A 21,663-nucleotide genomic window follows, 5' to 3' on the forward strand; every position below is an offset into this window, starting at 1 on the left:
ACATGAGTTTTTTTTAAAATGTACGCTGAGTCAAAAAATTATTTTAATAGTTACAAAGAATTTGTTAACAGAATCAGTGTAAAATAGCAGTTGATGTCTCCATAATTATCAGAATTATTTATACTTGAGGTCGTGATTAAGTAGGCTGAAATCAACAAAATGTCTTGAACTATTGGCTCAGAAATCAACCCAAGAAGCCTGTCCTGTTGATATCTGTTGTGCTTAGCTCTTATGAGGTGATCTGGTCCTTTTTAAAAATGTATCACTCTTTCTTTATTCATTCTTTGGAGGTTTGAAGTGAATTTGGCAGTGTTTATTAAGCACCTTCCAGCTCCTGTCATTTACCACTTTTTCAACATTCAATTCTGACTGCATCCAGTTTAACTTCTGCTTTTTTCTAAGTTGCTTTAATAATGTTAAATCATTCAAATTCTTATCTTTCTCTTCATGGAGGATTTTTACTACTGCTGAGATCTGGGCTCTACAATTTTTTTTATGACTCTTTCCCTACTAGCATGAGCTGCCATCAAAGACTCATAAAGTTGTTTACAGGTTTGGGTGGCATCAGTTTTTCCCTGCAAAGGAAGCTGCAGGAACCATAGTGTTAACTCATGTGCTATTCTGTCATCAAATTGTCCTCATCACCTTGAGTAATTCCTGGAACTTGGTGAACTTCTCACAGTTCACACCGCCATGAGCACCGCCATATTGGACCAGAAAAATGGGATGTTTTAAATGGTTTAAATGATTTCTTTTTCTACATGAGCAACTGGAAAGGATGAAGTGAGGCTAGGGATGGAATAGTATGTGAAGAACACTATTTACTATATGCAGAAGAGGAAAAATCCTCCCATGTATATGCTCCTCAGTTAATAGGTTTTCTGTAGAATGTAAACTTCTTGAGGCCAAGAACCTTGACTGTCCTTTGGAAGAGCTAAACCATAGTGAACACCCAATAAATATTTTCTGAATAACAACTGGAAAGATGGTTGAATAAAGAATTCTTCAGAAATTAAACAAATAATACCTTAACTTCCATTGTAAAACTCAAGGTCCAATCACGCTTTAGCCTAATTCAATCCTATTAACCATTATAAATCAGTAGTTCTTATCAGCACAGGCACAAGCTATTTTATTTATCTTTGTATTAGTTAATCATTTATTCAACAAGTTATAACTGAGTGCTTGCAAAGTATTAGCCTGGAATTGTCAAAAGAGGATGGTAACATCCCCTTTCTGCAGAGGGGTGTTTGAAAATGTATGGGGACATTTGTCATTGTTGTTACAATTACTGTCTTTATTGGCATTTAGTAAGTTGAGGGACAAGCATACTAAATATTCTATGAACTCTTTCACTATTAGTGGAATTTAAAGTTTGTTTCGAGTCATCATGAACATTCCATACTTGTCTGCTGGTGAGATTCCTTTCTTAGGGAATATGTACAAGAGTTTCAAAGGCTTAAAAACGATTTTAATCATGGCCCAAAAGTAATACATTTTATGTCACAATGCTGAAACACACATATGTGTGTGTATAACTGAAACAAATAATTCACAAGAAAATATCCCTTAGTATGTTTTTATGCACACTGATTTATTAAAAAATAATGCTGCTTGCTACATACTAAATTGGTTTTCAAAATATACTCATTCGTCAAAACTCAGCTTAAAAAGCAAAACTCTACAGGGCATACCTAGTAGTGGAATTATTGGATCAAAGTGTCTGCTCATGTTTTTCTCAAAATATCAAACTATTTTTAAAGTTGTTATTTTAACTTATACCTACTAAGAATGGATGAAGAAATTCTGTTACTCTAAAACTTTACTTTTGGTCTATTTAAATTCTACATGCATGTGTGCTATCGTGTTACATAAATTTGTATATTTTTAAAATTTAACATTAATATGAATAATTTCTGGTGTCATTAGTTGGTATTAAAACATGAGATTTTTGAATTACAGCATAATATTTTATTGTAAGGATATGTTATCATGTATCTGATTCTTGCCCTATTGTTGAACATAACTATGCTTCTAAGACTTTGGACAACTCTACAATGAAACCGTTGATTATATATACTATTTTACTAATTGACCTCTGATTGCATCTTATGACAGATTTCAAGACTCAGAATTACTGGGTGAAAGGGAATGACCATATTTGTAGCTTTTGATATACATTTTCAAATTGCATTCCAGAAAATGTATACGTATTTACTTTTTGATGAATCAGGTTTCCTATTTTTGACTGAGTAAAATCAAGTTTAACTAAACATATAACATTAGACAGCAGTGTTCTGTTTATAAAACATTACCCTTAAATAGATTTGGAAATGTGTTTTTCATTCTCCATATTTAGAATGGTAAATGTAAACAGAAGAAAGGAAAGAATTTCCAGCCTTAACACTGTATTAATTTATTTTGCTTTAATAACTGTTTGCCTCACTGTGGAATAAAAATAACACTGTACTAGCCTCCAGAAGGCCTGGCTTTTAATTTTGCCCCTCACCAGCCACATGAACCTTCCCCCATAGAATGTTGTTTTCTTCTGCTCTGCCAGATAGGCAGAGGATGTGCGAGAGTTAAATGACCTAGAAGAAGCAAAACCATCAGTATTCAAGTTGATCAAGTGAAAAAACTGAAATCATAAGAAGCTCATTTGGAAATATGTTTAATCTAGCCAATAGATATACCACAAGAGCTTAGGTCTTGAGTAAGAAATCAAATTTTCCATGGATTTTACCAAGGAGATAAGACTAGATTCTATACCTAGTAGACAACATCTTTCTTATTTGTTTATTTTTTTAAATCAAAAAGGCAACTTAAAAAAAGAAAAAGGAAACTTCCCATAACTAAAACGTAAACAAACAAAAGCAATAACAGTAAAAAAGCTCAATGCCTGGGCTACAGCTGCTTGAGGTTATGATTTAATAGATCTAGAATGGGGTCTGGGCTTTGACATATTTTTAAAGCTCTTTAGGTGATTTAATGTGTAGATAGAAATGTGTTCTCTTAGAACTAGTGGGGGGGGCATTAGTGACATGATACCATATATATTTAAATTTAAACTGATTAAATAGTGTTAAGAATTTAGGGCCCAGTGCAGTGGTTCACACTTATAATCCCAGCACTTTGGGAGGCTGAGGTGGGTAGATCACCTGAGGTCGAGAGTTCGAGACCAGCCTGACCAACATGGAGAAACCCTGTCTCTACTAAAAATACAAAATAATAATAATAATTAGCTGGACATGGTGTTGCATGCCTGTAATCCCAGCTACTCAGGAGGCTGAGGCAGGAGAATTGCTTAAACCTGGGAGGCGGAGGTGGCAGTGAGCCGAGATCACACCACTGACCTCCAGCCTGGGCAACAAGAGTGAAACTGCATCTCAAAAAAGAAAAAAGAAAAAAAAGAATTTAGTTCCTCAGAAAGAGTAGGCACATTTCCAATGCTCAACTGTCACATATGGCTAGGTTGGTAGTTACCATCTTGGGCAGCACAGAAGAACTTTTCTAACATTACAGAAAATTCTTCTGTTAGATAGCACTGTTCTTGAGGCATATACAATTGATGAAGAAGGAAAAGCTTTTGGTAAGTGAGTAGTATTTTTTCTTCTTTTCTCATTCATCGAATACTTACTGTTTGCTTGCTGTGTTTCACCCAGGGCATTAGATAGGTGTTTCCCCCAATCTGTTAGTCTTCTGATATTTGTCATGTCTAAGTAATACCTGTTTTGATGACTTGTTTCTGTTTTTAAAAATGAGTTTGTTTTAAAAGTAAATATTTTATTTTATATAAATGAAATATCACTAATATTTGCCTTAAATATACAGGAATATTTTTGAAATATAAGGTGAAGATTTCTAGCAACAAAGTCCAATTATGAGGAACCTCGGTTCTAATACAAAGAATATGTCAGATAAAAGATAACAGACACAAAGAATATGCCAGATAAAAGGTAACAGTTGTTAAAATTTTAACACATACCTATCTGAACTCAAAATACAGAAAACTCCCCAGATGCCAGTAAAAACAGAGAAATCAAAGGCAGAGTGGTGAGCAGGTGGGAAGTCCTGGAGTTCCACTCAGATGCTTGTCTCAGTTATACACATAAAGGTTGGCGATCTAGTAGCCATTTGGGACATTTGATGAGTGGAGAAGCTGGAACTGACTTCTCCACTCCTTACCCCCTCTAGCAAACAAAGAAAATCACACACACACACTCCTAAGTGTACACAATTATCTCAAAGAACTTCTCTGGCAAAAAAAAAAAAAAAAAAAAAAAAGCAAGGGTGCATAAAGTCTCTGTGGATGAACAGAAACTGTTGACAAATAATCAAAAATAAATAACTCCAGGCCTACTATGAGGGTTATATTAACTTGATTAAGCCATGGAGTGCCCAGAAATTTGGTCAAACATTATTCTGAGTGTATATGTGAGTTTGTTTTCAGCTGAGAATATCATTTGAATTAGTAGAATAAATGAAGCAGTTTGCCCTCCTTAATGTGATCTAATCAAGTATAGACCTGAATAGAACAAAAAGGGCTGAGTAAGAGGGAACTCCTCCTGACTGACTGTTTGAGATGAGAGATCAGTCTTCTCCTGCCCTGGAACTGGAACTTTTACCATTAGCTCTCCTGGTTCTCAGTCCTTAGGACTGAGATGGAACTGTACCACTGACTCTCCTGGATCTCTAGCTTGGGAACTGCCAAGCTTGGGACTTCTCACCTTTTATAATGGCATGAGCCAATTCCTTGTAATAAATCTCCACACACACACACACACACACATCCTGTTGGTTCTATTTCTTTAAAGAATCTGGACTGATACACCCGCATAACATACCACATGTAAGCAGATGAACCTGCTCCCTGTTCTGTTCCCTGGCAGATAGAAATTGGGATTGTGATTTAAGGTTAGTAAATCAAATGTTCCCACTGAGACTTGAGATTCTTGAGAAACCGAGGCAAAGGCCCAAGGTACAGTGATGATCTTGGAGTGATTGCAGAATAATTGAGAGTCCAGTGGCACACGGTTGAGTGGACAGCTATAGAGGAACCCAGCAGCCAAGCATCCGGCATCCAGGGGATGCCAATACCAGTGCCGATGGTGATGGCATCAGAAACAAACTCTGGCAGGCTCTTGGCCACAGCTTGTCTCCATTGATTCCAAACTTTCTGGCAATTCTACTTAAATGTTTGTTTTTCTATAGGCTATAGCAATTCACTAAGTAACATGAACAGGGAAATGACAAGATTAGCGTCATGCGTCTATGTTTGTAGAATGTTGGTCACTTCTTTTGGGAAGAGCTCCTCCTTCAACATTCACAAAATGGGATGCTTTTGAAGAGCTCTAAATTTAGATTGTGTTTTCCTCTGTGCTATTTTTGATCTGGGCCAGCTCTCTGCTGTGAAGTGTCAGTGCATCCCAAGGGATGAATCAAGTGGCATGATGATAAGATCCCAGATCCAAAATGTCCATCTTTCTCATTGACCACAGACTCTCCTTCTTACCTGAAAATTCCAACTATTAATCGTTGCCTCAGGTCAGTGATCACACCTGGTGTCTTTGACTCTGCCTACTCTCCAGTGTCACTGCATAGTTGCCTTAGGGTCAGATAGATGCAGACCTTCATACCAGCTCTACTGTGGACTACCTGTGTGATATTGGGCAACTCGATTACACTTGAAGCCACAGTGTTTCTTCCCTGTAAAATGGGTGTAATGGTTGTACTGAGCTCACAGAGGTTTTATGAGGTTTAGGAGAGATGACGCTTGTGAAGAACTACTCACAGTGCCTAGCATATAGATATTATAAGTAACAATCGTAGATATGATATTAATATCTTGGAAATCCAAAGGACAGGTGTATGACAGGCTTCAGTTGGTCAGAAGCGGTGCTGCATGATCAAGTCCAATTTGAACCAGATGCATCTCAAGAAAATCATAGGACATAGGAACCTTTTTATTTATAGGTTCAATCTCACATTTTATAAAACATATTACCATATACCCATGTTCTACATTAAATATCATTTTATGCTATAAAATATGAAAAGATTTTTATGACTGCACTTTTAAAACTATTTAGTATCAATAACTTATTTAACTTACATTGCTTGTGGTATCTTAGAAATCACTAGGCTTACATTGAAATCCTTTTGAAGTAATAGTCAAATTTATACATTTTTCCAAGGTAATAACATTTTTATAAGTATTAATGTTTTGATGAGTCTTCATATAAGCAATGGAGGTTTTCTCCAGCTTTTTATTATGAAAATTTTTTAACAAATATGCTGATAAAAAGTTCAATTTACACCTTTATGCCCCCCACCTGGACTTAACAGTTGTTTATATTTTGCCATATTTGTATTACTTTTATCCATATCAACAAATACGAATATATATTTCATTTTTGGCTGAACTATTTGAAACTTGTCAAATATCATAATTCATCATCCCTAAATCCTCGGCAGGCATCTCCTACATAATCATAGTCCCTTTATTACACTAAAGAAAATTAATGAAAATTCTTCAAATATTTCTCGTATCCAGTCCATTTTCAGATATCTTTAGCAGCTGATTTCTTGAACCAGGATTAAGGAAATTTTAGGGTTGTATTTGGCATGACTCTTTTTATCTTTTAATGTAGAACCTTTTTTCTCCTCATGAGATTGACTTTCTCAAGTCTTAATGTGCTTCCATTCTGGGTTTGTCTATTTCTTCATGGTGGTGGCCTCCATCTCCTTTATATATCTTATCAACTAGTAGTTAAGTCTAGATCCTTGACTAAGTTAAGTTTCAACATTTCTGTTAGACTACATCACAGTGATGTGAATTTCACATTGCATCACAGTGGACAAGGCTCATTGCAGGTTGTATCAGAGACCAATGGCTTGACTACTTGGCAAGCATGGTAGCCCCAGCTTTCTCCATTGTAAAGGTGCATTTTCCCCTTTTGCAATCACTAAGTAATGGGCAGCAGGGGGTAGCGGGGGTTGGTATTTCAGAAAAAATGTAAAAATATATACTGAGGTTATTCTAATAATCTTTCATCTAATGATTGTAGCATTCATTGATGATCCTTGCCTTAATTGTTTATTACATTGGGGATCCAAAAGGGTGATCTGTTATCATTCCCTGTAGACTTATTAGCTGGTATTATTTCTCTCTTTCTCTTTCCACATCTAACAATAGGTCCATAAGTTGAACAATATAAAACCACTAAATTTAATAAGAAATAAAACTGACATAATGTGATAGAATGCTACATTTTATATTTGTACATTTGTACCTTCATTTAACAGGTAAAGGCAACACATTTTCTTGCACATATTTAGCTCTTGAAAAAGTCATAGGCTCTGTGGCACTACAGTGCCTAGTGGATAAAATAGCTTTGGTTTGAACTATTTCTAAGCACACGGGCAGCATCAGATAGTTCTGATTGTGTCGTTCAGCACTGAGTGAGCACGTCAGCAAGTGAGGGAAAATGTGTGGTTAGGGAAAACAATCTGCCCAAAATCCGAGGACCCAGAGGTCAGTGTGACAGCACTAGGGGGACAAGGCAGGGGTGTGAGATGGTGTGGGGCACAGGAAGATCACAGACAAATATGTATCCTTGTGTTATTTCCTGTGACTCACTATGATTTACATCTAATCAACAAAGGTTTTGAGTGTTTATTCTGGGAAAACGGCTGCTAGCATTCATTCCTTTTGGTGATTTACTTCTTTAAACTTGAAGAAAGACCATTCACTCACTAATTTCTTCACTTATTCCCTTATGAAAACTGACTGCACACCTACTGTGTGCTGGGCCTAGAGAAGACTCTCTCTCCTCTGGGAAGGAGAAACACATCTAAGCATTCATAGCGACATCAGCATGCTCCTGTTAACACTTGCATCTATACAAACCTTCTAATTTTGGGTCATAATTCAACTCAGCCTCTCTCAAATATGTGTATTTGCTTTTTCATGCTAATGTGAATGGTAATTGGGTTGTCATTTTCTTTTCTGAGTTGTTCTTAACAGCCTCCAGTAATGAAAAGAATTATAAGGGCAAATTTTATAACTACTGTCACATTGAAAAAAATGTTTTTATTCAGAGTGCATGGTCTTTTTTGAAGCAATGACTTCACTAAAAGTTTTTTTTATTTCTCCCTAATTATTTTTTAGCAGAATGTTTGGACCTATATTGATTTAAGAGCATGATTTAGATTCAAAACATCCACATGTGTGGAGCTTGGGCCACATCTCTCTTGATTTGTAGTGTCTTTATGTATAAAATAGAAATAAAAATATCTATTCCACAGGGCTACTGAAAAAGCTCTATTACAGCATATGCCTCAGTGAGCCTAGTGCTAAATAAATGGTAGCTACAATAGCCATGTTATTAATCACAGTGTTTGACACCTAAAACTGACATCATGTGCATTCATTTTCTGTTAGCAAGCTGTTAAAGTAAACCCTGAGTAATTTCCCTTGCTTTGGCTTCCTCTTACTTCACTTTGGCACTGCATATTCATCAAGCTCATTGCTCCCCTTCATTTCCCACTTGAAAATTTTCAGTTGCTTACAGCATAAACACCACATTCCCAAGGTGGGTTTCCTCAGACCTCTGCCAGTCAGAGTGGATGGTTTGCTCTCTTCTCTAAACTCTCTCTGTATAATTCACTTGCATACTCATCAGACTGACCCCTCCACCTAAGGCTCTTCATCCCCTGATTTTTACGCAGATTGCCTCTTCATGTTTCAATCATTTTTGCTATTTGTTGTCCAGCTCCAAGTAGTCATCTTCATTGAAGAGCTTTGCCTAATTCCTAATAATACCAAAGATTGTTGTTTCCAACTTCCAATTCCCCGTAGTCCTTTGTCTGCAGTTATGTTTCAAAGTACCTAGCCCCTGTATACTACATGCTTTTGTGATTCCTATGAACTGAATTTCATCGGCTTCTTTCCCCAGACTCATGTAGTAGCCTACATGTCCTGAGTATTTCTGGGAATTCCCCTGAAGATCAGTAGGAACTCACAAACACATCTGGTCTGTCACCATGTAGCTTTGGCAGTGTATCTCTCTTTATCAGTTCTACATTGATGAGTACCATGGAGTCCCTCATTGTCATCTTTTGCTCCTTCCACTTGGTGTGGGAACAAGGCTCTGTGGTTCGTGCCTCTGCTACACTCCATTGTGGACTTTTCAGCACCACATTTGCCACCACTGAAACACGGTGGGATATCTCTGCAAAATAGGGATGAACGTCTCTCTCTATTTTCAGTTACTTTTAAGCCTCCGGTACCTATGAGGCTTCAGCTTTCGTTTCTTTACAGCTTTCCCAACTTCCTCACTGCAAGGACTCAGTCCAAAGGTCTTGAAGGCTGGGCCAAGAGATAAATTGTCCTGGCAAACACCATGCTGTACTTCACACCACACCTTCCTCCGACAGCTGAGGGTTTGTTACTGATTAAAAACCTTTGTGGGCCTGCTGCTTTTCCCGTTAGAATGTGTCATTGTCCAACAAGATCCTAAGGGTCACTTAAAAAATGAAACCTCTCTGGCCGGGTGCAGTGGCTCACAACTGTGATCCCAACACTTTGGGAAGCTGAGGCAGGATAATTGCTTGAGACCAGGAGTTTGAGATCAGCTTGGGCAACAAAGTGAGACCCCATTGCTACAAAAAAATACAGATTAAAATTTTTTTTTAAAAAACCTCTTTATTCCACTAGTTTGTCTGTCCTTTCCAGACACGCATGAAAACCAACTGTAGATATGACAAAGGCTCCTTCTGAGACCTCTCCTCTACATTTAACTCATACGAGCATGACTGGATCATAAGCTTCCTTGGGACAGAGCTCATGTTCATAGTGCCTAGAACATAGTAAGTTCTCAATAAACTTTTATTAAATAGGTGAATAAATTAATTAAAATAATAATAGCTAATAATTGAGTATTAGACACAATTTCTCATGTTGTATATTCATTAGTTTGTTTAATCATTATTAAAACTGTAAAGAGGTATTATTATTCCAGTATGTGACTCAATACCTTCCATTTCCTCCTGTAATTCCAATCTCAATCCTTCTCCTTCTCTCTGTCATAGGAGGTGGACCCATGTGAACTACCACAGTGGGGCTTCTTTCTCTCTGGTTTGTGTGGGTTTGGCCATTGGGAGACACAGACTGGAGATAAGAAGGAGAGAGAGAAGACTTGGGGGCTGATCATTTCCTGGCCCCTTCATTGTGATGTTGCCTGGGTCAGGCTGTGATCTTCTCTTGAAAGTCACAGGTCTTCTCAAGATGGCTTTACTCTCAGGATCTCTCATGCTCCCTCCCTTTTCCCTTTACACTAGGAGTGGTAACAGCCCAATACTATTACGCTTAGGCTCCTTCACCATACAGGGGGTCCTCTACACTTACACCTCACTTTTGTAGATAATCAATTTAATAAACGCATCTCTAATTATATTATTTTGAGTAAGTCATCCTTATCTCTCTGGGACTCTGAGTGGAAAGCATGTTGCTAATGAGGTAATTGAGGCCCACAGAGGTTAAGAAAATTACTTAAGATCACTATGCTAAAGACACCAATATGGGAGTTTGTATCCAAGCCCATGGCTTTAATTACCACATCACGCACACAAGGAACTGTGTTAGAATGCCAGGCAGCAGTGATGTGCAGCGGATAAGAACATTGCCATTGCAGTCACAAAGATCTGGGCTCCAAAATGGGCTCCACAACCTAGTTATGCTATAACATTGGGCAAATGTTTCTAGCTCTTTAAGATTCAGTTCCTAAATCTGTGAAACGGGTATTCTACCCACCTTGGAATTATTATAAGGTTGAATTTTATTTTAATTTATGTAGAATGCTACCATAGTGTTTGGTACACAATGAAGGCTTAATAGTTATCATAAAAGCTATTCTGAAGAAGTTTATTTGGAACTATGAGAGAACACAAGATAAGTTTCATATGCGGTACCTTTAGTCAAGATGCTTATAATAGTAACAGAAAATAATCAAATACTGAATGGTTAGAACAGATATTGGAATTAAATAGTTCTGGGGAAAGGGAAGAAACTTGTGGTTTAAAGTAGATAGGTCAGGCTCCATTTTGCTTCTTCACATCTCTGGTGCATTTATTTTCTTGCCTTGGCTCTGGCCATCCTGTTGAGAATGCAAGCATCCCCCAGGCAATGTGTTCTGAGTCTGCAAACAGACATTAGCCGGCTTCATCAGGAGCCTTCTTTCTGGCTGTTAATTCTTGTGGCGGTAATACTTCGCTTGGTGGGGGAACAAGGCCACTGTAGTGGCCTGCCTGGCTGTGCTAGTGGAATTAAATTGGCACAGGGAGGGAAGGGAGAGCCAGGAGGCTTGCTTCAGAACATCACTGGCTGCACTTGTAAAAACAAAGCCTACCTTTTCACTGAGGACAATTATGCAACATTATATTCCCATAATGGCTTTACAACTTGAATTAAAATTGTTTAAAAAGTTGCCAGTACATGAAAAATGCATCTTACCTGTGAACCCTACAGAGGGATAGACAATGCAAAGTAAATAGTGAATACTTTTTATGGGCAAAAATATTCCAGGGGTACATCTAATCTATGGCAAGACTTGCAAATGTATGACATGTATATACTTCCCACTTCCTATCAAAATCAGAGATGGCCTTAGAATCTCTAAACACAACACCGAAAATGCCATCATTTACTAGATTGAAGTTAGTATTTCAATCAAGATAGGGCTTTGCTAGCATTATAGTTCTATGAAAAGGAGGAGCCTACCTTTCTATGTCATATCATCACTGTCCAGTGTTTACCACTGAGTATAAGACCAAATAGAACTGGTTTCATTTTATTGGCTGAATTATTATGTAATGTTATTGACAATAATGTATTAGTAAGCCAGTGTTTTTATTTGGAAATGTAAATTTAGACTATTAGCTACATCCTGAATTGTGATTTTTAAAATCCTTATTTATGGTGTCTATGGGGATTGTATCAGTTAGCTTTTGCTGTGTAACCACCACTCCAAATTTGAGTGACATAAAACAACAATTTTTATTTGTTTATGATTCTGAGGGTCAGCAATTCGGGCTTAGCCCTGCTGGGATGGGTCTTGGTGCCTGCAGTCAGCGAGGAGCTGAGAATCTCATTCACATGTCTAGTAGTTGGCTGCCTGTTGGCAGGAAAAATTGAGGTAACTGCAACACGTCCCATGTATCATCCAGAGGCTGGACAGGGCTTATTATCATGGAAGTGATCAGAATTTTCCCAAGAGCAGCAAGAGAGCATTTGCATGAGCATGTGGGGCTTGCCCTCTCTTGCCAGTCTTAGGAAAATTCATTTCTCAGTTTGTGTCAGACTTGCTATTTTCCCATTGGCCAAAGCAAGCTACATGGTTAAGCCCAGAGTCAGTGTGAGAGGGTATTCCCCAAAGGCATAAATATGAGAAGAAATTATTATAAGTACTTTTCCAAAAAACCTACCACAGGGATACCATTTCAAAATAATACTATGTGGTAATAAAACAGTGTGCCTATATTCACATAATGTTTCAGAAAAGGCTTGTTGTAATATAATAATTATACTTAGAAATCACATGAAACATTTAATGTTGTTATTTAAATTAAATATTATACAGAACCATTGCTCTTAATCTTCACTACTAAAAACATTTAAATTTCACAATCAATCATCCAAATGAAAAAGGTACTACTGTTATTCCCATTTTACACGAGGAGATTCAGACTTAGAGAAGTTGTAGATCTTTCCCAATGTCACCATAACTGAGGGAATAACATTTGAGGAACTTTAAGGATATACTAATTTATGTATATAAGGAACTTAACATGGTGTCTTCCATAGAGTGTTCAATGAGTATATGGATACTATATTAATATATTATCCATAATAGTTGAGTATGAGAGATTATTTTACTTTATTTTAAAAGGTCATATATAGGTACAAAACTAAGAACTCATTAACATATTAAATATCCCAGTATGGACATATCTGTAATTGGTTATATATTTTGATTTACTTGAACTGACTACAAATGCAGTATAAACTTTAGTTTTCAGGGAAGTCATGTAACTCAGCTCACTGGCAAACAGTCAGATTTTTCAAGCACCATTCATTAAGTTATAAATCTGAAGATATATTACCAAAACACTAAATAATTGGCTAACTTCTCTTTATTCCTTCAATGATTACAAAAGAATATCTTTATCAAATCTTTATGGATGCCATTTTTTTTTTAACTTATTTTGGCTTAAAGTAGAGGGTTTATTTGAAGGAGGCAGGTAAAATTCTACGTAATGAATATATATCACCTCTGTATTAGTTACATGGTGAAAAAGAATAGAACTGGAAATCCTGTTTGAAAAAGAATCTTTTTTTTTTTTTTCTGAGATGGAATCTTGCTCTGTTGCCCAGGCTGGAGTGCAATGGCACAATCTTGGCTCACAGCAACCTCTGCCTCCTGTGTTCAAGCAATTCTCCTGCCTCACCCTCCAAAGTAGCTGAGACTACAGGCAACTGCTACCATGCCTGGCTAATTTTTGCATTTTTTAGTAGAGACAGGGTTTCACCATATTGGTCAGGCTGGTCTCGAACTCCTGACCTCAGGCGATCCACCTGCCTTGGCCTTCCAAATTTCTGGGATTACAATGAACCACCACGCCCAGACTTAAAAAGAATCTTTAAATGTTATCTTAAGGAAATGTGAAACAGGTTTATGCTACACTTGATAATGTTCTTCCATTTCCTGAATGGAGTCCAAGAAAATACTAAATGCTGACATCTAGTCATTGAATGATAATTTTCATATCAAAATTATGTATAAATGGCTCATTAATTCTTTGGTTGCTCTGTTCTCTTGTAATTAACTTGAAATCAAAGAAAGAATAAGGCAGAGACAGTATAAGGACTGGAATTATCCAAGTTAGTTTGTGAAAACTCTGTTACGGCCAAAATGGCAGGGAAGTGGAGAACAGGCATCCCCGACCAGGAGTCACACTGGAGTTACTTTTCAGTGCTGCCTTTGGATTTACACCTTACTCAAAAGTCAGTATCTTTAGTGTTGCAACATGGCATAAACTACTTCTCTACTATTCCCATGTGCTTATTGAAAATGAATGTAGGTTAAGGGTAAAAATATGAATAAACTTGATTTGAAATATTCCACATAAGAATTACTTTTGAGGATTACCTTTTAGCATCAGTTTATACAAGTGGATCTCAACTGGTGGGAGGGATTGTCATTTGACAACATCTGGGGATATTTTTGGTTGCAACAATTCAGGATGAGGGCTGCTTCTGTTGTCTAGTGGGTAGAGGCCAAAGATGTTACTAAATATCCTACAATGCACTGCACAGCCCCCCACAAGGAAAATTATCTGGCCCCAAATGTGAACAGTGTTGAGGTTGATAAAACCCTGATCTATATAAACAAAACTGCACTAGTTCTAATTGCTTAAACCATCCATACACTGGTTTATATGGCTATGTCACAGGCATGTTTTAGAAAAGGTGTGTGTTTGTATGTGTGTGTGCACGCACACGCCCACATGCACACGCACAGAAAATTAGGCTATTTCTATGATCCATTGACTGTAAGATCCTAGGCTACCCATTTATTTTACTCTTTTGGAGACTGCTATCCAGAAGAAGCCTGTGGAATTATTGAAATCCAGCAAATGTGAAGGTTAATGCTTTTTAGAACACATCTTAGGATGACACATTGCATCAGTGAGAGGACAGCTGCTATTGATCTCCATACCCAGTGTAAGTAGAATCGAGTGTGAGGGTAACGGAAGGCCAAAGGGAAAGATGTTTTCTGCTCTTTCTGGATACTGTTTATTAGTAAAGCTAAGTCATTTTATTCGTGATACTGATATCTATACATTTAAGAAATCATAGAAATTCAATGATTTTTAAAAATTTTCATGATCTGTTATCTTGATTGCAGTGGTAGTTTCATGGCTATAAATATTTGTCTACACTGATAAGATTTTACAGTTTAAATGTGTGCAGTTTATTGTATGTAATTTTCCTCAATAACATTATAAACATTGTATGCAGTGCACATAAGTACATTCTCACTGTAGAAAGTTCAGTGTATACAGTTCCCCAGCTCTCCTCACTTCTACTCCCTTCCCTCTGGTAACACTGTTGAGTTTGGTTATACATGTATTTTACATATATCATGTAAACACGGTCATGTAAATGAAATCACAATGTTTTTCCTTGTTTTTTTTTTTCACTTTCTGTCATACCTTGGACCTCTTCTTATAGTTCTATTTCATTCTTTTTTTGGTGGCTACATTTAATTTTATGATGTATCATCCATTATTTAAACACTTTAATTATAAGGGCTTTTTTCTCTTTTACAAACAGCAAAAATACTTCGTATATACATATGATTATGATGTCTATAATCTGAATGTTTAGAATTAGGATTGCTGAATAACAGCTAATACATGTTGCGATTTGGATGGCTACTGCTAAATTGCTTGCTACCAAGGGCTTTAGCAACAACTTACACACTCAACATTTGGGAGGGCCCTTTTTTTCACAACTTTGATAATAAAGAATATTACAATCTCTTGTTTTGCTAATTTGACAGATAAAAATAAATTGTGTTCGAGATGAATGTCTTTGTTTTTATCATTTTGTATTGGACATTCGTATTTTTTTTAGTTTGTATTGGATTAAATATTCTGTTGATTTGTAGGAGCGTTTTACATTTTATGAACATAGACTGTCTCATATATTTATAAAGCATTATCAATGATTAAACATACAATTACTATATAATCCAGCAATTCCAATTCTGGGTATGTGCCAAAAAGAAATGAAAGTAGAGACCTGAACAGATATTTGCACACCAATGTTCATAGTTTTATAATGCACAACTGCCAAGAGGTAGAAGCAACCAAAGTAACCATTCGCAGATGAATGAATAAACAAAATGTGGTGTTTACAGACAGTGGAATATTATTCAGCTTCAAAATGGAAAGATATTCTGGTACATGTTACAACATGGATAAGCCTTGAGAACATTAGGCTAAGTGAAATAAGCCAGTCACAAAAGGACAAATGCTGTATGATTCCACTTATATGGTGTGATGGTTACTACTGAGTGTCACCTTGATTGGGTTGAATGATGCAAAGTATTGATCCTGGGTGGGTTCGTGAGGGTGTTGCCAAGGGAGATTAACATTTAAGTCAGTGGGCTGAGGAGGGCAGACCCATCCTTAATCTGTTGGGCACAATCTAATCAGCTGCCAACAAATATAAAGCATGCAGAAAAACATGAAAAGGCAAGACTAGCCTAGCTTCCCAGCCTACATCTTTCTCCCATGCTGGGTGCTTCCTGCCCTCAAACATTGGACTCCAAATTCTTCTGTTTTGAGAGTTGGACCAGCTTTCCTTGCTCCTCAAGCTTGTAGACAGCCTATTATGGGAACTTGTGATTGTGTAAGTGTGTGTGTGTGTGTGTGTGTGTGTATTCTATTATATATATATCCTATTTTATATCTATATATATGGGACCTTGCGATTGTGTAAGAGTGTGTGTGTATGTGTATATCCAATTTGATATATATATGTATATCTCCTATTAGTTCTGTCTCTCTAGGGAACCCTGCCTAGTAAGTATGAGGTCCCTAGGGCAGTCACATTTATAGAGACAGAAACTGGAATGGTAGTTGCTGGTGGCTGGGGTAAGGAGGGAACGGAGAGTTATTGTGCAATGAGGTTCACAGTTTCAGCTTGAGAAGATGAAAATTTTCTAGAGATGGATGGTGGTGATGGTTGCAGAACAATTTGAATATTCTAAAAGCCACTGAACTATACACTTAAAATGGTAAAAAATGGCAAATTTTATATTTTTTACCAAAATAACAAAGTGGAAAATAAAAACATGTTTTGTTTGTAAACTTTATGTTTTTATTATTGACCCATTAAAAAAAAATTATCCACCACATTCATTTAATTACTATAGCGTCATAGTATATTTGATGATAGGGCAGCAACACAATTTTTATTGTTTTTCAAATATTTTTCTTATTCTATTTTAATATTTGTTTCACATAAATTTTCAAATCAATTCATCTACTTCTATTTTTAAAAGAATTTTTGGAATAACACTGAATTTAGAGATAAATCTATCTGGGGAGAGATATCATAATTATCATCCAGGAAGTTTTGGTTAATCACAATATTCTTACTTTCCTAAGTATAGAAAATTAATTTTCACTATTGAAAATTATTCTTATTTATAAAGTGCTTTGTAATTTTTTACACCTATACTCTCTCTCCAATTTTTCTGTAATATAGTATTTCATTGTTAGCAATTTTAAAACTGCTTATTCACTTGATACACACTCAGGCATTCTCTATTATGCAGTGTAATAACTGTTTACTAATTTTTTCTTGCCTTGGAAAAATGATTTAATTTGTACAATACCATAATAGAAATTTTTGTTACTCTAATAAAATAATGATAATTCAAATATATGATTTCTTAAATTAACAAGTGTACGTATGTGAATTTGCAAGGTTAGCTCTATCAGAGTACTCTTATTTCTTTAAGCAACTTAATTATTTTAACCTTATTTTCCTGGTGAATGAATTTTCACACTCCCAAAGAAAAGCAGTCCTTATAGGAGAAGTAAAAAAATGAGGCTCATTTTAAATGAGCATTAAACCCAGTGAGGAGACTATAGTCCTACTTTACTGGTGCCACAGATAACATTTAGTTGTTTTCAAATATCTTTTTGGAAGCTTCCATATGTTATTTACTGTAAAAATGTCCCTGGTTATGGCGTTATATTAAATCAGCGCCTCTTAAGATAAAACTTCAAGTCCTCGGAGAGGCATTCCAAAAGTCCTTCCACATGTACTTTCCAGCAAGCATGTGGCCTTGTTTTGCCACACCCATTACACCACCTTCCTATCCCCTGACCAGACAGTTACACAAACAGGTGCCTGAGCTTTTCAGATGACATGTTCATAGAAGAAACCATTCAGAGAGACTATACATATATTCAAAAAGGCTCCTCTTTAATGACAGTTTTCGGTTAGTTTTAAATTATAGAGATTTAACTAGTTTTTACATTTGTTTGGAAAATTATTTCTTTGGTTTCAACAAAGTGGGCATGTGTCAAATTGGTCATTCGGTGATTTGGCTTTCTGTGAATTGCTTTTTGGCAAATGAATCTGTGGAGAACTGACCAAGGCTACCTCACCCCTCTCTCTATCTCTCCCTTCCTCTCTCTCTCTCTCTGTCCATCTCTCTCTGTCTCTCTCTCTCTCATATGCAGACACACTCACATCTTACTGAATGTCCCCTCTCCTTCCTCTGTAGTATGACAGCATCTTGGGAAAAAGCCTTCTTGTTTTTTCACTATTGCTCTGCCATTAGTCACATGCATATCTGTGTCCCCTAACCCTAGAGCAGCTCCTTTTGCATTCTCCTAAGTTTCTTTAGGGGAGATACTCTGTCTTATTCATCTCTGTATCCTCAGTGTCTAGCAGAGGGTCTGGGACTTGTAAAAAATCTTATTCTGGTTGAAAGAATGAAATGAAATACATCTGCTCAGGTAATACAAATATTTATTTTTAATTTCCCTTTCTGAGGAATAATGCCAGATTCATGATATCCTTAATAAAAAATTCCTGGCACAAGTGGCTCTTTGTCTGTGTGTTTCCTAGAATGGTAATTTGACATTTGCACAAAGGTAGATCAGTTTGTCTGATGGTGGAGGGGCAGAAATTGTCAGTCCTGATTGATGACGATGCACTAGAGTCTAACCCTCAGCCACCTGTGGCATTTCCCATCTTGGAAAATGTCTTCACATCCTTCCATTTCTGCTCTTAACGTTAAAATATCCAAATGTTCTGAATTGAAACCTTTAAAGGAATAGTTTTGTTTTTTACTGACCTACCCAAGATAGAGGAATGATTTAGAAGAAATTACTGTGACTGAAATAGACACACACACACACACACACACACACACACACACATGGGTGGGGCGCACACACACATTCCAGCACCACCTTATGTTACCCCAAGGTATTCCTGGCAGAGTTTCTTGCTGATGATTTTAGCCACAGTCTGAGTAATGTCTGCTTGCCTGAGTGTTGTAAAGTGATCTCCCTTTATTAGATGAACTCTTGAATGAAGGGTGGCGGTACTGTGTCTTCTTAGTTCAATATCTTCTGCCTTTCTGCCGCCTCTCTGCAGACTAGGGGTGGCTGCAAATGATGCTGTGGAAAGGCGAGAGGAGTCCTGAGCCAAAGCATTTGTCAATGCAAAGACTTGTCATTGTAACTCAGAGTTCTTTAAAATTGTCATGGGAAAGTTTTGAGTGTTACTCTGGTCTTCTCACTTTTATTAAGGCTGCTAAAATGGAGCCATATATAATGCAGACTTGAAAATATAATCAATATAGCACTTGGAATTCTTACTTGTAAATATGAGAATTCTAATATTTCCTGGAATATTGTACATTCTGTGAAACTATTTTTTACAAAAGCAAATTATAATTTATTTTTATAACAACTACCTAGACATTCTGTTAAAATCATTTCCAAATAAATTTGTCCTCACTGAATCTAAAATAGTAAATGAACTATTCAACTAACTATGCAATTTTTATTAGAGACCAAGAAAATAATGATAGTTATACAGCCTTGAGAGACTGTCAAAATAGAGTGCTCCTTCTGCCTGCTTTTTATTTTGTAACATGGAAACTGCTGATTGGAAATAATCTGAGATAAGGTCAGATGAATGTTTCCATTAACACAAAGCAGGTGGGGAAGACTAAGACCAGAGGTTATTTTATTATATTCTTAAAAGACATATATGTCTTATAAGGTTTGGCTTTTATTCTTAAAATACTGGACCATTCCAAAATCATTATTAAATATATTTAGTAAAAGCAGAAGTACCTAATTTTTTTGAAAGGGAAAGAAAATCTACAAATGACGGCTAAATGAAGGAAGGGTGCAGACTGTCAAAATTCAGCCATGTTCCTGCCTTGTTACTGACCAATTTAGCCCAAAGTGAAATAGCATAACATATTGCACTGGAATAATGGTCCTGAAATGCAGGATATAATAGCCCTAAGTTAAGTAACATACTGCCATATAAACCATGTATTAAATTTTATTTGTGTAAAAATGCATGTTTTTATACAAATGTGTTTATAAATGAATAGAGTGTTTTATAAGGGACACACAAATAAACGTTACTAGTGAATGATTGGCTCCAGAAAAGAGAACTGGAGAACAGGGATGGGAGAGACTTATCTTTCATTGTTCATGCTTTTGTACTTTCTGAATTCTGACTCACGTGCATGTATTTTCTATTAAAACTATTTATTTAAAAAAATGTTCTAGCTGGGTGTGGTGGCTCACATCTGTAATCCCAATGCTTTGGGGGGCTGAGGCAGGCAGATCATTTGAGGCCAGGAGTTCACTACCAGCCTAGCCAACATGGCAAAACCCCATCTCTAAAAAAATACAAAAGTTAACCAGACTGGGTGACATAGGCCTGTAATCCCAGCTACTCAAGAGGCTGAGGCACGAGAATCGCTTGAACCCAGGAGGCGGAGGTTGCAGTGAGCTGAGATTGTGCCACTGAACTCCAGCCTGGTTGACAGAGCAAGACTCTGAGACTCTGTCTCAAAAAACAAACAAACAAATGAAATGTCCTAAGCAGACGAGTCCAATTTCTATCATTTCTACAATCAAAAAAAATTCAAATAGAAAACTAAACTAAACTCAAAAAAGATTTGTATTTTAAAAAATCTTCCAAGTCTCCTCAAATATATGACTTTAGGATTTGAACTGGAAGGTTGAAGGATGTAGGAGCACTTACTTTCCACAGATAACTATGGATACACATTCAGTTGACTAATGAGAATCCAAAATTATTTAAGTATATACCCTTAGCTAAATACTTTTAAAAAACAAATAATACACACAAGAGATTTATTGATATTTTACAGATGAGAAAACTAAGGCTTAGTTTTTGCTACGTATTTGCTCTAAGTCACAAGACTGATTCTCTACATAGGGAAATTACAGTAATATTTCCGCTGTGTAGTAGTTTAATGAATGGTTTCAATCCTTTCTAGAACCTATGTTTGGAAGATTTACACTTCAGTCACATTAGTGTTCTGCTTTATACATAAACATCTTTTATGGAAGGCTGTTCATATTGTCATCAGTATGCTTTAAGCAGTTCATAATTTATAGCAATGTTTAATGTTGCTCAAGTATCCATTTGAAATGCATTATAGTTTCACTGAAAATGACCCTTTTGGGAAGGCAGTCTCCTGAAAATGGCAATACATTTCTAGTGTTTTTAAAGGATATTTTAAAAATGGTAGTCGAGTCATTTATTAGTTTTTGTTGCCTGACAAATTTTACCACAAACTTAAGAGACTTAACACCAACTTATCTCATAGTTTTGGAAGTGAGAAGTGTGGGTACAGCAGCATGACTAGGATCTTTGCTCAGGGACTCACAGGCTGAAATTAAAATGTTAGCCATTCTTCGTTCTCACCTGGAGCTAGAGGTCCTCTTGCCAGCTCCTGTGATTGTGACAGAATTCAGTTCCTTGCTGTTGTAGGACTGAGGTCCCTACTTCCT

The 21,663-nt window shown here is 36.5% G+C and overlaps 1 pseudogene; it reads right to left on the reverse strand.

Annotated features, from left to right (window-relative positions):
- Positions 1-273: 273 nt before the first annotated feature.
- On the reverse strand, positions 274-10,105 carry LOC105727574 (protein MIX23-like; annotated as a pseudogene).
- Positions 10,106-21,663: the final 11,558 nt, after the last annotated feature.

Source organism: Aotus nancymaae, unplaced genomic scaffold (assembly GCF_030222135.1).
Source record: "Aotus nancymaae isolate 86718 unplaced genomic scaffold, 86718_ANA_hifiasm-v0.15.2.pri h1tg000010l, whole genome shotgun sequence".
Lineage (NCBI taxonomy): Eukaryota > Metazoa > Chordata > Mammalia > Primates > Aotidae > Aotus > Aotus nancymaae.